We start from the raw sequence: 16,075 nt of genomic DNA, 5'->3' as shown, positions 1-16,075 counted from the left end.
CAGAACAGGAAAAAAAAATCAACAGTACAAATAAATAGCAAGCTTTCAGCAGAAAAACTTAAATATCTGAAGTTCACAATCACTGGAGGCCCAAGTTTCTACTCAGAGAAATAGGCCAGTTATGATTACTCATTGTTTTTCCTCCGAAGCAGGCCCCTTAGGAATTACGTGGTCACAACTGTCAGCCCATTTTGAATTACTCAATGGGTTTGGGGAACCGTAAAACTCCACTTTGCAGACAGACCCTTCGGCAAGCTGGGGTCGCACCGGCTGCACGGGGTCTGGCCGGCGTCCTTCAACCCCAAGGACGTGACAGCGTCCGGGCACCGCGCGCGCCGTCCGGCAGCGCCTCGCCCCCGCGGCCCCGCGCCACTTCCCTGGGAGGCGAAGGCACCGTCCCCGAGGGCGCGGCGACCCGCGCACACCCCGCTCCCACCAGCACGGCGACGCTGCGTTCGAACCGCGAGGTCTTCGGCGGCCCCGCCGGGCTTCGGGGCGACGAGGGAGCGACGCGAAAACAAGGCCTGGCGCCGGCACTCGGCGCACGCTCCGCGGGGACGCCCAGGGCAGTCGGCCCGGGCCGGGCGCCTCCTCCGCTGCCGCCGCTGCTGGGGGAGACGAAAACAAGCGGCAGCTTCCACAGCGACGCTCGAACGGCGTCCGGGGTGTGTGTGGGGGGAGCCTTGCCCGGGGGCAGAGGCGGGCCTGGACACCGGCCCGTCACGGGCGCACTCGCTCGCGAAGCGCCGCCAGCCTTTCCGGGGCCGCTCTAGACGGCGGGGGGCGTGGCTTCTGACGTCACTTCCGGCGGCGGGAGCAAGAGCCGGAAGAGGCCGCTGGCGAGGACGGATGAGGACTCTTATGGTGAAGGCCCCCGCGAGGTTCCCGGATGAGGACTGCGGGCGAGGATCCCGGATGAGGACTCGATGACGGGCGGGGATCACGAGACGGGCCCTTGGAAGCTTTCTCGCTTGCCAGTTTTCTAGGCCTTTTGCTCTCGACCGCCCCCTACCGGCTGACCTAGCGGCCTCTTCTGCCCACTCCGGCAATGGCAAACGTTCCAGAGTCCTCCCGACCCTCCCCTGACGCTGGCAGAGCCTTGAGGCTTGCCGCAGGGAGGTGACCAGCCCAAGTGGGCAGGTGGCACAGCGTGAAAAAGGAATGGCGGGACTCCCCCGCGTAAAGCCAGATGCACAAAGTGACACATCTGTCTGGAGTTTGTTTGCAGCGACAAGAGGCCCTACATACTCTTCTCTCAAATAAAAAAATATTTTTTTTTTGAGGGCTGTAGGGATGGCTTAGAGGCTAAGGCGTTTGCCTGCAACGCCAAAGGACCCAGGTTCGATTCTCCAGGACCCACTTCAGCCAGATGCACAAGGGGGCACACGCGTCTGGAGATTGCAGTGACTGGAGGCCCTGGCACGCCCATTCTCTCTCTTTCTCTCTCCCTCTTTCTCTGTCAAATAAATGGAGAGATGACTTACCGATTAAGGTGCTTGCCTGCAAAGCCTAAGGACTCAGGTTTGATTCCCCATGTAAGCCAGGTGTACAAGGGGTTGCATGCATCTGGAGTTCGTTTGCAGTGGCTGGAGGCCCTGGTGTACCCATTCTCCTCTCTATATATCTGTCTCTCTTTCTCTCTTTGCCTCTCTCTCAAACAAATAATCAATAAATAAAACATTTTAAAATATAAATATTTTTTGAAAGGGCTACACCGACCTTTGGCCAGTGGAGAATTAGCACAAGGGTTCCCAGGCGGGGTGAAAAGTAACGCTCCCAGGGTGGGAGAACCAGAAAATCTTGAAGTTGAAATCTACTAGGATCCTGGGAAACGCTGGACACAAAGCTTTGAGTGAAGGACTCAAGAACCAGATGGACGCCATGACAGGCTTCAGAGTCCTCAGTAGGCCTAAGTTTCTGTATCCCGGCAAGGTGTAAGTTTTTATCTTCCAGTAAGGGTGGGTTTAACACTTACTGGAAACTGATTACGCCATACATTCCTGTAGTCATAGAAAAGTTCAATTCCCCTAGCACCAGCCCGCCAATTTTGCCCGCCAAAATCCTAAGCCAACCAGAAGAGTACACTGTTTAAATCAACCAATCATGTAGCCATCCCCTTCTTCTATGTTCAAATCCCTATAAAAACCCTTCCCTCCCACTACTCGGGGCTCTTGTATGGATCCACTGCATTGGTGAAATCAAGAGACCGAGCTTAAGCCAGAGATAAAGCTCCTTGCCCTTGCTTACGTGTTTGGTTCTCCTTGGTGGTCACTGGGGGTGCTGAGAACTGGGCATAACATTGAGCAAATTGAATTGGAGGAGAGAAAGATTGGGAAAGTTATGCTCCTGATGGAAAGAATGAATTATATAAATGAAGAAGCAGGGACTGGGCTGTAGACATGGCTCATCGGTTAAGACACTTGCCTGCAAAACCTAAGGACCCAAGTTTGATTTCCCAGTTCCCATGTATAGCCACATGTGCTAAGTGGCACATACATCTGGAGTCCATTTGCAGTGGAGATATATATATATATATATATATATATATATATATATATATGTATATATGTATGTATGTATATGTATATATATGTGTATATATATATGGAGAGAGAGAGAGAGAGAGAGCGCGAGCGCACGTGAGAGCGAGCGCACACGTGCGCCAGCACAGGGAAGGCTGAGGTAGGAGGATCACTGTGAGTTGAGGGCTAGCCTGGGACTACAGAGTGAGTTCCAGGTCAGCCTGGGCTATAGTGAGACACTACCTCAAAACACACACACACACACACACACACAAAAGGGGAGAAGGAGGCTGGAGAAATGGCTTGGTCATTAAGTCGCTTGTCTGCGAAGCCAAAAGAACCAGGTTTGATCCCCCAGAACCCACATAAGCCAAATGCACAAGGTGACTCATGCATCTGCAGTTCATTTGCAGTGACTAGAGGCCCTGGTGCACCCATTCTCTCCCTCCCTCCCCCTCTCTCTCTCTCTCCCTCCCTACCTCCCTCTCTCTACATCTGCCCCCCCCCCCGCAAATAAATAAATAGTAATTTTTTTTTTTTTCCACTTTTTTTTTTTTTTTTTTTAATTTTTATTAACATTTTCCATGATTATAAAATATATCCCATGGTAATTCCCTCCCTCCCCACCCCCACACTTTCCCGTTTGAAATTCCATTCTCAATCATATTACCTCCCCATTACAATCATTGTAATTACATATATACAATATCAACCTATTAAGTATCCTCCTCCCTTCCTTTCTCCACCCTTTATGTCTCCTTTTCAACTTACTGGCCTCTGCTACTAAGTATTTTCATTCTCACACAGAAGCCCAGTCATCTGTAGCTAGGATCCCCATATGAGGGAGAACATGTGGCGCTTGGCTTTCTGGGCCTGGGTTACCTGACTTAGTATAATACTTTCCAGGTCCATCCATTTTTCTGCAAATTTCATAACTTCATTTTTCTTTACCGCTGAGTAGAACTCCATTGTATAAATGTACCACATCTTCATTATCCACTCATCTGTTGAGGGACATCTAGGCTGGTTCCATTTCCCAGCTATTATAAATTGAGCAGCAATAAACATGGTTGAGCATGTACTTCTAAGGAAATGAGATGAATCCTTTGGATATATGCCTAGGAGTGCTATAGCTGGGTCATATGGTAGATCAATCTCTATCTGCTTTAGGAACCTCCACACTGTTTTCCACAATGGCTGGACCAGATTGCATTCCCACCAGCAGTGCAGAAGGGTTCCTTTTTTTCCACATCCCCGCCAACATTTATGATCATTTGTTTTCATGATGGTGGCCAATCTGACAGGAGTGAGATGGAATCTCAGTGTAGTTTTAATCTGCATTTCCCTGATGACTAGTGACGTAGAACATTTTTTTAGGTGCTTATATGCCATTCGTATTTCTTCCTTTGAGAACTCTCTATTTAGCTCCTTAGCCCATTTTTTGATTGGCCTGTTTGATTCCTTATTAGTTATCTTTTTGAGTTCTTTGTATATCCTAGATATTAATCCTTTATCAGATATATAGCTGGCGAAGATTTTTTCCCATTCTGTAGGTTGCCTCTTTGCTTTTTTCACTGTGTCCTTTGCGGTGCAAAATCTTTGTAATTTCATTAGGTCCCAGTGGTTAATCTGTGGTTTTATTGCCTGAGCAATTGGGGTTGTATTTAGAAAGTCTTTGCCAAGACCAATATGTTGGAGGGTTTCCCCAACTTTTTCCTCTAGCAGTTTCAAAGTTTCCGGTCTGATGTTAAGGTCTTTAATCCATTTGGACTTAATTCTTGTGCATGGCGAGAGAGAAGAATCTATTTTCATCCTTCTGCAGATATTTATCCAGTTTTCAAAACACCATTTGCTGAAGAGGCTGTCTCTTCTCCAATGAGTATTTTTGGCATTTTTATCGAATATCAGGTGGCTATAGCTACTTGGGCTTACATCTGGGTCCTCTATTCTGTTCCACTGATCTACATGTCTGTTTTTGTGCCAGTACCATGCTGTTTTTGTTACTATGGCTCTGTAGTATAGGTTAAAATCAGGTATGGTGATACCACCAGCCTCTTGTTTGTTGCTCAGTATTATTTTAGATATTCGAGGTTTTTTATGATTCCAAATGAATTTTTGGATTGTTTTTTCTATTTCCATGAAGAAAGCCTTTGGAATTTTGATAGGGATTGCATTAAATGTGTAGATTGCTTTAGGTAAGATTGCCATTTTCACGATATTGATTCTTCCAAGCCAGGAACAAGGGATGTTTCTCCACTTTCTAGTGTCTTCTGCAATTTCTCGCTTGAGTGTCTTAAAGTTCTCATTGTATAGATTCTTTACTTCCTTAGTTAGGTTTATTCCAAGGTATTTTATTTTTTTTGATGCAATTGTGAATGGGAGTGATTCTCTGATTTCATCCTCTGTGTGTTTGTTGTTAGCATATATGAAGGCTACTGATTTCTGTGTATTTATTTTGTATCCTGCTACATTGCTGTAGGTTTTGATTAGCTCTAACAGCTTGCTAGTAGAGTCTTTAGGGTCCTTTATGTATAGAATCATGTCATCTGCAAATAGTGATAACTTGATTTCTTCCTTTCCAATTTGTATCCCTTTTATGTGTGTCTCTTGCCTTATTGCTATGGCTAAGACTTCCAAAACTATATTAAATAGAAGTGGAGACAGTGGACACCCTTGTCTTGTTCCTGATTTTAGTGGAAAAGCTTCCAGTTTTTCCCCATTTAGTAATATGTTGGCTGTAGGCTTGTCATAAATAGCCTTTATTATATTGAGATATGTTCCTTCTATTCCCAGTCTCTGTAGGACTTTTATCATGAAGGGATGTTGGATTTTGTCAAATGCTTTCTCTGCATCTAATGAGATGATCATGTGATTTTTGTCCTTCAACCCATTTATGTAATGTATTACATTTATAGATTTGCGTATGTTGAACCATCCCTGCATCTCTGGGATAAAGCCTACTTGGTCAGGGTGAATGATCTTTTTGATATACTCTTGTATTCTGTTTGCCAATATTTTGTTGAGAATTTTTGCATCTATGTTCATGAGGGAGATTGGTCTGTAATTTTCTTTTTTTGTTCTATCTTTGCCTGGTTTTGGTATCAGGGTGATGCTGGCCTCATAGAAGGAGTTTGGTAGGATTCCTTCTTTTTCTATTTCCTGGAAAAGCTTAAGAAGCAATGGTGTTAGCTCTTCCTTAAAAGTCTGGTAAAATTCAGCAGTGAATCCATCCGGGCCTGGGCTTTTTTTAGTTGGGAGATTATTGATAACTGCTCGGATCTCCATGTTTGTTATAGGTCTATTTAAGTGATTAATCTCATTTTGATTTAATTTAGGTAGGTCATATAGATCAAGGAAATCATCCATTTCTTTCAGATTTTCATACTTTGTGGAGTATATGCTTTTATAGTATGTCCCTATAATTTTTTGAATTTCTCTGGAATCTGTTGTGATGTTACCTTGTTCATCTCTGATTTTATTAATTTGTGTCTCTTCTCTCTTTCTTTTGGTCAGATTTGCTAAGGGTTTATCAATCTTGTTTATCCTTTCAAAGAACCAACTCTTTGTTTCATTAATTCTTTGGATTGTTCTTTTTGTTTCTATTTCATTAATTTCTGCCCTAATCTTTATTATTTCTTCCCGTCTACTACTTTTTGGTTTGCCTTGTTCTTCTTTTTCCAAGGCTTTAAGGCGAAGCATTAGGTCGTTTACTTGCGACCTTTCTAATTTCTTAATATAGGCACTTAAGGCTATAAATTTACCTCTTAGAACTGCCTTCATTGTGTCCCAGAGATTTTGGCATGTTGTGTTCTCATTATCATTTGACTCTATAAATTTTTTGATTTCCTTTTTGATTTCTTCATTGACCCACTCATCATTTAGTAGTGTATTGTTTAGCTTCCATGATTTTGTGTATGCTCTATAGCCTTTCTTGCTACTGATTTGTAGTTTAATTCCATTGTGGTCAGATAGAATGCAAGGAATTATTTCAATTTTCCTGAATTTGTTAAGATTTGCTTTGTGTCCTAATATATGGTCTATTTTAGAGAATGTTCCATGTGCTGCTGAAAAGAATGTATATTCTGCAGCCTTTGGATGAAATGTCCTGTATATATCTGTTAGGTCCATATCTTCTATGACCTCATTTAGTCCAGATGCCTCTCTGTTTATTCTTTCTCTGGATGACCTGTCTATTGATGAGAGTGGGGTGTTAAAGTCACCCACCACCACCGTGTTTGGTGTTATCTGTGACCTTAGTTCTAATAGTGTTTGTTTGACGAATTTGGGAGCCCCCATGTTAGGTGCATATATGTTTAGGATTATAATGTCCTCCTGTTGGAGTGTGCCCTTAATCAATATAAAGTGACCTTCCTTATCTTTTTTGACTAACTTCGGACTAAAGTCCACCCTGTCTGATATTAGGATAGCAACCCCTGCTTGTTTTCTAGGCCCATTTGCTTGAAACACCGTCTTCCAACCTTTCACCCTAAGATAATGTCTATCCTTTGTAGAAAGGTGAGTTTCTTGAAGACAACAAATTGTAGGATCCTGCTTTTTAACCCAGTCTGCAAATCTATGTCTTTTCGTTGGGGCATTGAGACCGTTGATATTAAGAGATATTATTGAAAGGTATGTATTTATGTTTGCCATTTTTGTGTGTGTGTGTGTGTGTTACTGGTTCTACCTGTGCTCTCTTCTGTTAACTGGTATTTGAGTATGGCTGGTTTTTTCTAGGTTCCTTATATGTGTGCTTTTCCTTTTGTTCAGCATGGAGGATTCTATCAAGTATTTTCTGTAGAGCTGGTTTTGTCTTCAGATATTCCTTTAACCTGCTTTTGTCATGGAATGTCTTTATTTCTCCATCTATTTGGATGGATAACTTTGCAGGATAAAGTAACCTTGGTTGACAGTTGTTATCTTTCAGAACTTGGAATATATCACTCCAGGCCCTTCTGGCTTTAAAAGTTTGTGTTGAATAATCTGCTGTAATCCTGATGGGCTTGCTTTTGTAGGTAACTTGATTTTTCTCTCTAACTGCTTTCAATATTTTTTCTTTGGTTTGTGTGTTTGGAAGTTTGAGTATAATGTGGCGAGGAGAGTTTCTTTCTGGGTTTTGTCTGGCTGGGGTTCTAAAGGCTTCCTGTATCTGTATTGGCACCTCTTTCCCAATTTGGGGAAAATTTTCCTCTATGATTTTGTTGAAGATGCCTACTATGCCTCTGGAGTGGAATTCTTCTCCTTCTACTATGCCCTGAATTCTTATATTGGATCTTTTCATAGTGTCCCGAATATCTTGAAATTCCCACTCATACTTTTCTATAAGTTTGTCTTTCTCTTTGTTGGACTGCATTAGGTCTGCCACCTGATCTTCTAGCTTAGATATTCTGTCCTCTCCCTCATCCATCCTACTGGTGAGATTTTCTACAGAGTTTTTTATTTCATTAACTGTGTTCTTCATTGCTAGTAATTCTGACTGGTTTTTCTTTATTATTTCTATTTCTCTATTTATGTCTTGTATTGCCTTCTTTATTTCATTAAATTGGTGTCCTGCCTCTTCTTTGATTCCTTTGATTTCCTCTTTGATTTCCTCTTTGATTTCTTCTTTGATTGTTTTCATGTGTTCTTTGACCTCTTTGAACATATTTATAATTATTCTTTTGAACTCTTTCTCAGGCATTTCCTCTAACTCTTTCTCACTGGAGGACATTTCTGATGCATTAATACTTTTAGGTGGATTTATATCGTCTTGCTTTTTAGTGTTTCTTGTGTTATAATGTATATATTTTTGCATCTTGGATTAAGTTAATGCTTGGATTTTCTAGCTAGCTGTGTATTCTTAGCTGTATCAATTGATTTGGTGTAAAATATTTTCAGGGTAGGACCTTAAGGTATTAGGTGTGGCTCTTAAGACTCTCAGAGTATCTACAAAGATGTTCTTAGGGGTTGAGTTTCCCTGCTATAGGAGTATTCAAGCAGGCTGAGTGGAATAATATACTGGTAGATTCTAAAATTTAGCTAAACACTGTACCCATTCCATCAAAAACAGCCCCGAGTATGTATGCAAGAGTAGTTATTATAATGACCAGATCCTCTATCAACAAAGAGGTTTAGATTTCTGGTCTGTTGAGGTATCCAAGTCAGCTTGTGACCAGGTGAGACCCTTCCCTGGTGCAATCCCAGTTACCTTGGGTGATTGTGGTCTCAGTCAAGTTGCTGCCTGGGTCGTCGGGCTGCTGTTCTGATTTCTGGAGCTGGGCACTTGCTTTTCCTACGGGGCAAACTGAGTCGCTGCCGCCGCCTCTGCAGCTGTTGTAGGTGTCACCGCCGGAGCCCCCACCACTGCTGAAGCTGCCGTTGTCGTGTCCACCGCTGCTGCTCACCCCGAAGCCGCTGCTCTCCTGGGTCCGCTGCTGCTGGGGCCACTGGTACTGGTGCTGGAGCCGCTGAAGTTGCTGCCAAATTCTGCTCCTGCTTGGGTCCCGCCGTCAGCCCAAGTTGGCGTGGCCGGGTCCCGGGCCGCTGCTGTGTTCGCTGGAGCTGGGTTCAGGCGGCAGGGGAGGGGAGGGAGCCGCGCTGTTCTGGTTGTATCGTTTCTCCACGTGTGCTTTTACTTCGCGGTCTGCTCCTCCCTCCGTTGCTCGCTGCCGCTCTCCCCTCACGTTTCCCGAGTTGCGGAGAGCGCGGTGTGAGGGGAAAATCCCGCACCTGGCTTGTCCTGCGGCTCGAGCCGAGAGACCGGCGGTTTTTCTGCCGCTCCGCGGTTGCGGCGGGTAGCTGAGCCGCCCCGGAGCCGCTGTTCCCGGCTGTGCAGGCTCTGGATGCTCTGGAACTCTTCTACTTCTCCGCTGCCGCCTCAACTTCCTATACACCTCACTTTTTAGTAAAAGTGTGTATTTTGCTGAGTTTTTTTTGGTCTTCCCCCCCCCAGGCTGTTTTGGCGTGGTACCTACGCCGCCATCTTAACCGGAAGTAATAAATAGTAATTTTTTAAAAAGCCGAGTGCGGTGGCACATGCCTTTAATCCCGGCACTCAGGAAGAACAGGTAGGAGAATCCACATGAGTCTGAGGCCACTCTGAGACTCCATAGTGAATTCCAGGTCAGCCTGGGCCGGAGGGAGACCCTAGCTTTAAATGGGTAGTAAAGAATCAAACCCCACGCTGCCGGGCTTTGCACACCAATGCTTATGTTTCTTTATTTTTTATTTGGGGGCTAGAAAGATGGCTCGCCTGTTAAAAGATGCTTTTCTGCAAAGCCTGATGGCCCTGATTCAACTCTCCAGCGCCCAAGGAAAGCCTGATGTGAAGTGGCACATGCGTCTGTGATCCCAAGTTAGCCACAGGAAGAGGAGGAGCCAAGAGAGTGAGCGGTCTCAGGCCAGCCAGTCAGCTGACTGTTCTTTTTAGCCTGGCAGGTATTTGCACCTACAAGAGACCATGTCTCAAAGCAGATGGAGCACAGACACCTTGAAGTTGCCCGCTGACCTCTACACCCACACACAGAAACACAAGTGATTTTGGAGGAACTTTAGACGTTCCTTAAACAAATAAAATACTGTCCTTAAATATGTGTCATTCCAAAGAAAGTGTAGGAAAAGTTTGAGTGTGCAGTCTCTGTGCTTTTTCTTTTTGGGCATTGCATTGCTGGTGATCAAACCCAGGGCCTTATTCATGCATTCTACCTCTGAGCCACATTCCCAGCCATCTACAGTTTTATCCAAGTTACACTGGCTTTTCATAGATTTTTTTTTTTTTTGAGGTAGGGTCTCGCTCTAGTCAAAGCTGATCTGGAATTCACTATGGAGTCTCAGGGTGGCCTCGAACTCACGGTGATCCACCTACCTCTGCCTCCTGAGTTCTGGGATTAAAGGCGTGCACCACCACGCCCAGCCATAGATTTTTTTTTTTTAAATACAGTTTTTTATTTGAGAGAGAGAGAGAGAGAGAGAATGGGCATGCCAGGGCCTCCATCCACTGCAAACAAATTCCAGACACATGCGCCCCCTTGTGCATCTGACTTATGTGGGTCCTGGATAGTAGAACCCGGATCCTTTGGCTTTGCCCTTTTATCCTTAAGTACCATTGATCTAAGCCAGCTTTATACTCTTTTTATTTTAATATAGCTTATTTATTTATTTATTCATTTGCAAATAGAGAGAGAATGGGCACATCAGGACCACCAGATGCTGCAAACAAACTCCAGGTGCATGCTCCACTTCGTGCATCTGGCTTAACATGGGTACTGGTGAACAGAACCTAGGTCCTAGGCTCAGTTGCCATACAACTCTGAATACCTGAGTTCAGATCTGTGAGCCTAGGAGTGAGAAGGGAGGTAGAGACAGGAGAATATTCTGGGAACTCACACACCAGCTAGTCTGGTAAGTGGAACAGTGAACAAGAAAAAAAACTATCTCAAAGAAGATGAAAGGCGAGGATCAACTTAAAAGATGCCCCAAGACCTCCAACATGCACTGTGGCAAATGTGCCCTCACAAACATGCACACACTGGTGGTTGGATGCAGGTGGCCCCCTCATAAACTTAGATGTTCTGAATGCTAGGTTCCCCAGCTGATGGCAATTGGAATTTACAGTCTCCTGGAGGCGGTGTATTGTTGGGGTCGGGCTTATGGGTATTATAGCCAGTTTCCCCATGCTGGTATTTGGCACACTGTCCTGTTGTCCACCTTATGTGGGCCAGGTGGTGATGTCCACCCTCTGCTCATGCCATCGTTTTCCCCTGCCATCGTGGAACTTCCCCTAGAGTCTGTAAGCCAAAATAAATCCTTTTTTTCCCAAAAGCTGCTCTTGGTCAGGTGATTTCTGCCAGCAATGTGAACCTGACTGCAACAATGTAGTTAGTACCAGAGGAGTGGGATTTCTGTAAGATACCTGACTCTGCGGGTTTGGCCTTTTGGAGCTGGTTTTCAAGACGAATGTGGAAGGATGTGAAACCTTGGCCTGGCAGTGCTACAAGTACAGCTTGGTGGACTATTCTGGTCAGAGTTGAAAGACCTGAATACAGTAAGAACCAAGGACTGTGAGGTTTGACTAGTGAGGGTGAGAAAGAATTTTGCCCAGAGTGGGCCTGAAGCAGTTTGTGTGAGAGGCTGGCTGTTATGCCTCTGTCCTGAGAACTTGGGCAAGGTTGCTTTGCATAGGAATGGACTGGTGTGTGCAGAGGGATATGGCACAGAAAGAAATCTTTGGGCCAAAACCTCTGCCTATTCAGCTGCAATTGTATGAGAGATTACAACCATTGAAATTAGGCCACCTGATCTGCATTGTGACAAACAGAAAGAATGCAGTCTTTTGAAGTGGCCTGATGTTGAAGGAGTGTCCTGTTCTTTAAAGTCGGCTTTATTCACCCCTGGATTAACAAATTGGCACCCCACCTGGTATTATGGAGTACAGAAATGCAGGGAAGAGAGGGCCATTGAGTTTGCAACATGGTTTTGTGCCTTGGAAATGGCCATGGGCAGTGTAAAGCAGGCTTGCTGGATGCCTGCATGGAGACCCAAATGGAGCCAGGAGGATGGACTGTGGGTTGCAGTGGAGATGCCAGGACCATGATATGGCTGCTAAGGAGAGCTGCCAGCCCCAGATAAAGTTTTCCAAGATGTGAGTAGCCTAGCTGGAGGGGCAGAACTGGAACTCTAGAGATTTGTTGCTGGTTAGAATTATCAGACTTGGAGATTTGTCACTCACTAGAGTTGTTGGACTTGGAGCTGCAGAGTTTGATGTTTGTCCTATTTAAATCTTGTAGTGGTTGGATATTTCTTTGCTATGCCCAATGCCATCTTTTGCAGTATGAATGTTTATTTGGTGCCATTATGGACTTGGGGGGCATTTTTTGGTCCTATGGTTCAGTTAAAAGACCTTGGAGTATGGAGATGTTTGAACATCATTAGTATTGATAAAAAATATGGGGACTTTTAAAGTTGGACTGAATACATTGCATTTTATATCATGTACTGTTATCAGTTTGTGGGGGTTGTGGCAGAATGTGGTGGTTTGATTCAGGTGTCCCCCATAAACTTAGGTGTTCTGAATGCTAGGTTCCCCAGCTGATGGCAACTGGAAATTAAAGCCTCTTGGCAGTGTATTGTTGGGGGTGGGCTTATGGGTTTCATAGCCAGTTTCCATATGCCAGTGTTTGGCACACTCTCCTGTTGCTATGGTCCACCTAATGTTGGCCAGGGGGTGATGTCCACCCTCTGCTCATGCCATCATTTCCCCTGCCATCATGGAGCTTCCCCTAGAGTCTATAAGCCAAAATAAATCCTTTTTTCCCAAAAGCTTCTCTTGGGTGATTTCTACCAGCAATGTGAAATTGACTGCAACACATACAATTTTTAAAATTATGTATATAAGCCGGGCCTGGTGGCGCACATCTTTAATCCCAGCACTCGGAGGAGGCAGAGGTAGGAGGATTGCTGTGAGTTTGAGGCCACCCTGAGACTACATAGTGAATTCCGGGTCAGCCTGAGCTAGAGCAAGACCCTGCCTCAAAAAAGCAAAACATAAAATAAAAACTATATATACAATTTTATTTATGTGATAGGTAGATACATTGAATGGACATGTCAAGGCCTCTAGTCACTTCAAATGCTGCAAATGAACTCCAGACGCATGTACCACCTTGTGCATCTGGTTTTACGTAGGTCCTGGGGAATCAAACCCTGGTCCTTAAGCTTTGCAAGCAAGTGCCTTAACTGCTGAGCCACCTCCCCAGCCCTACACACAATTTTGTTTTTGAAGTAGGGTCTCAGTCTAGCCCAGGCTGACCTGGAATTCACTATGTAGTCTCAGGGTGACCTCGAACTCACAGTGGTCCTCCTACCTCTGCCTCCCAAGTGCTGGGATTAAAGGTGTGCGCCACCACACCTGGCCTCTACCTACAATTTTTAAAAACTTAGATCCTTTAAAGGGTGGGAGGGGCTTCACAGATTCGCCAGAGTCAGATGTTATACCTACTCCGTCTCATGTTCCCGGTGTCATTGCTTCAGGGGACTTGGTCCACTTGAGCCCCTCTCACACTCAGTTACCAAGAGTGACCATAGCGCCATCTGCCACTGCCCAAACAGCACCTTAAGCAGGAACACACACTTCCTGAGGGCTTATTCCTCCGGAGAAGCCTGAGGAAGGGGATGAATGAGGATAAAGGGAAAGTCAAGCACAGATGTGACTCAGATGAAAAAAACAAAAACTTTTCCAGGGTTCTGGAGCATAAGCACCAGTCTCCCCCCTCCCCCTCCCAGGCAAATGATTCAGACTTTTGTACACCTATCAATCATTGGCTGAGGTCACAGAGGGGCGAGGTACTGGGTGAGGTAGTTCCTACCTCCGGGGCCAATTCTACAGTCTGTGGAGAAAGCAGAACTTTGTAGTTAAAACAAGGAGAGTTGGGCTAGAGGGATGGCTTAGTGGTTAAGGTGTTTGCCTGCAGAGTCAAAGGACCTAGGTTCAATTCCCCAGCACCATGTTAGCCAGATGCACAAGAGGCACACACGTCTGGAGTTTGTTTGCAGTCGCTGGAGGCCCTGGCATGTCCATGCTCTCTTTTTCTCTCTCCCTCCCTCTTTCTCTGTCAAATAAATAAATAAAAATATTAAAAAAAAAAACAACAAGGAGAGCTGTGGGGCTGGATATCTTCTTCAGTTGCTAGTGTTTGCCTAGCACACATGAAGCTCTGAGTTCCATCCACAGTACCACATACATCATGTGTGATGGTACAGACGCATACCTATAGCCCCAGCTTCTCAGTTTACAAAGGCAAGGTTGTCCCTGGTATATATAGGGAGTTCAAGGGCAGCCTGGGCTACAAAAGGCCCAGTATAAAAAAAAAAAAAGGAAGGAGATTGCTGAAGATTCCACATGCTTGGGCTGCAAGGTCACTTGGATATCAAGCTGGAGTTGAGCTGAAAACTTCCTCCCTGGAGATCAGCTAACAGCTGGAGAAAGCTACATTGCATGCAACCCTATAGGAGACAAAAGTCATCAGTGGAGATAAACAGAGGACACTGCAAACCTAAAGATTGGCCAATTAGGCCAAATGAGCCAATGGGTGCAATAGTGGCATGTCTGTTATGGGGGAACAAACAGTTCATTAATTGGACTGATATAGAAGGTGATGAGCCATAGGGGTGCTAATTATGCTGGTGTCTGGATAAAGGTATGTGTAGATTATACACACACACACACACACACATTATATATATATGCATCACCCTAGGTTAGAGAATCAGCTCTCTTCAGAAAAAGGGTCAGATTGATTAAATCCACAAAGATGGCTGATGCGTGGCCATGTTTCAGGTCCACCCCCTCACATACAAGTGGTGAGCTTACTGTAGTGGGGATGTCTGAAATGTGAGGGAGCAGGGCCCAGAGGGTGTGTTTCTCTGGGAATAAGAGAGCTCCAGAAAGTATCCTTTAATTGGCTGAAGGAGGAGGGCCACCACGGGTGCCAAGCCAGCTGATAAAGCAGGAGAGCCTGCCTCACATATCAAACATTCAGAGATTTGAAAATCGTCAAGAACGTCTGAGTCCACTTCTGTGGACTGCTCACTTACCCTTGTCACTGGTGATGATGAGGTGTCACCTTTTCTGAAACATGCAGGGATGCTGGTCCAGGTTTCTTGAGAGAGAGCCTGCCAGTTCAGTTCGAGGCTACTCTGAGACTCCATAGTGAATTCCAGGTCAGCCTGGGCTAGAGTGAGACCCTACTTGAAAAAAAAAAAAAAAGGAGGAGGGCATCCAGGTTTCTTGAGAGAGAGCCTGACAGCTCCAGGACTTAAAAGGAGCAGGGTTTTCTTTCCACCCAATGACAGAGGCGGTAGGACTCTTGCTTCTGGGCTGAACGCCACTCACATAGCTTTTTTTTTTTTTTTTTAAGAGGGTTTCAATTTTATTTTTACTTGAGTCTTCACAGAAAATGGCACAGAAAACACATTTTGAACCTAAAAGTTATTACGCTTCCATATTTCAAACAGCTTAATATCAACTTTGTTTCTTCTCACCCTATATACATTATTTACACACCAGGGCTGTAACCTAACATTTCAAACCAACAGAAGACAGAGACAAGAACTTGGGAGTGAAGAGAGTTCTGTGAACATAATAAAGAAGAAATCAACTTTTGATACAGAAGTAAAATTGCAGCTTGCTGTCTTGGGCCTTGCCTAGGAACACTGCAAAGATGGGTAGGACGCTGGAAGGAAAGGTCTTGGGGGCTGAGCAGATAGGGGTGGGGTCTGGGGCCTGGGATTACAGGACCAGCAGAAGGCAAAGGCAGGTGAGAGGGGCGTCTGCCACAGAGACCAACAGTACGGACAAGCTTCCTCACCAGCAGACAGAAAAGGCCCCGGTTCCTCAGTCCCGTTCCTTATCTCATGAGCGTGTTTCTTGACATCCGCCTGGCATGAGGGTGTGGGTGCCCGCAGCTTGACCTGGGTTGACCACCACCTCCTGCCTTGCTTTCCTTTGAGCTCTCCCACCCCTTCCTTGTCACCTATCCCTGACAAATATGCATCGTCCAGGCCCAGGCTTGGCTGGTAAG

At 45.1% G+C, this 16,075-nt stretch overlaps 1 protein-coding gene and 1 pseudogene across 4 annotated transcripts in view; both read right to left on the bottom strand.

The window, feature by feature from the left end:
• Positions 1-754, bottom strand: part of LOC101615569 (zinc finger protein 655) — a 30,042-nt gene extending 29,288 nt beyond the window's left edge. For 2 of the 4 annotated variants that reach the window (XM_012950620.2, XM_045142667.1), the window contains exon 1: positions 462-754. The gene's annotated coding sequence lies outside the window, so the exon portion shown is untranslated. Of the gene's footprint in view, positions 1-129; positions 176-244; positions 336-461 lie in introns of those variants that run through there. The other 2 variants (XM_045142665.1, XM_045142666.1) reach the window with 2 other exon arrangements.
• The window catches only part of LOC123458581, an 83,717-nt pseudogene continuing 67,842 nt past the window's right edge, over positions 201-16,075 (bottom strand).

The sequence above is a fragment of the Jaculus jaculus genome, chromosome 2 (assembly GCF_020740685.1).
Source record: "Jaculus jaculus isolate mJacJac1 chromosome 2, mJacJac1.mat.Y.cur, whole genome shotgun sequence".
Classification (NCBI taxonomy): Eukaryota; Metazoa; Chordata; class Mammalia; order Rodentia; family Dipodidae; genus Jaculus; species Jaculus jaculus.
This window is presented reverse-complemented; position numbering and strand designations above follow the sequence as displayed.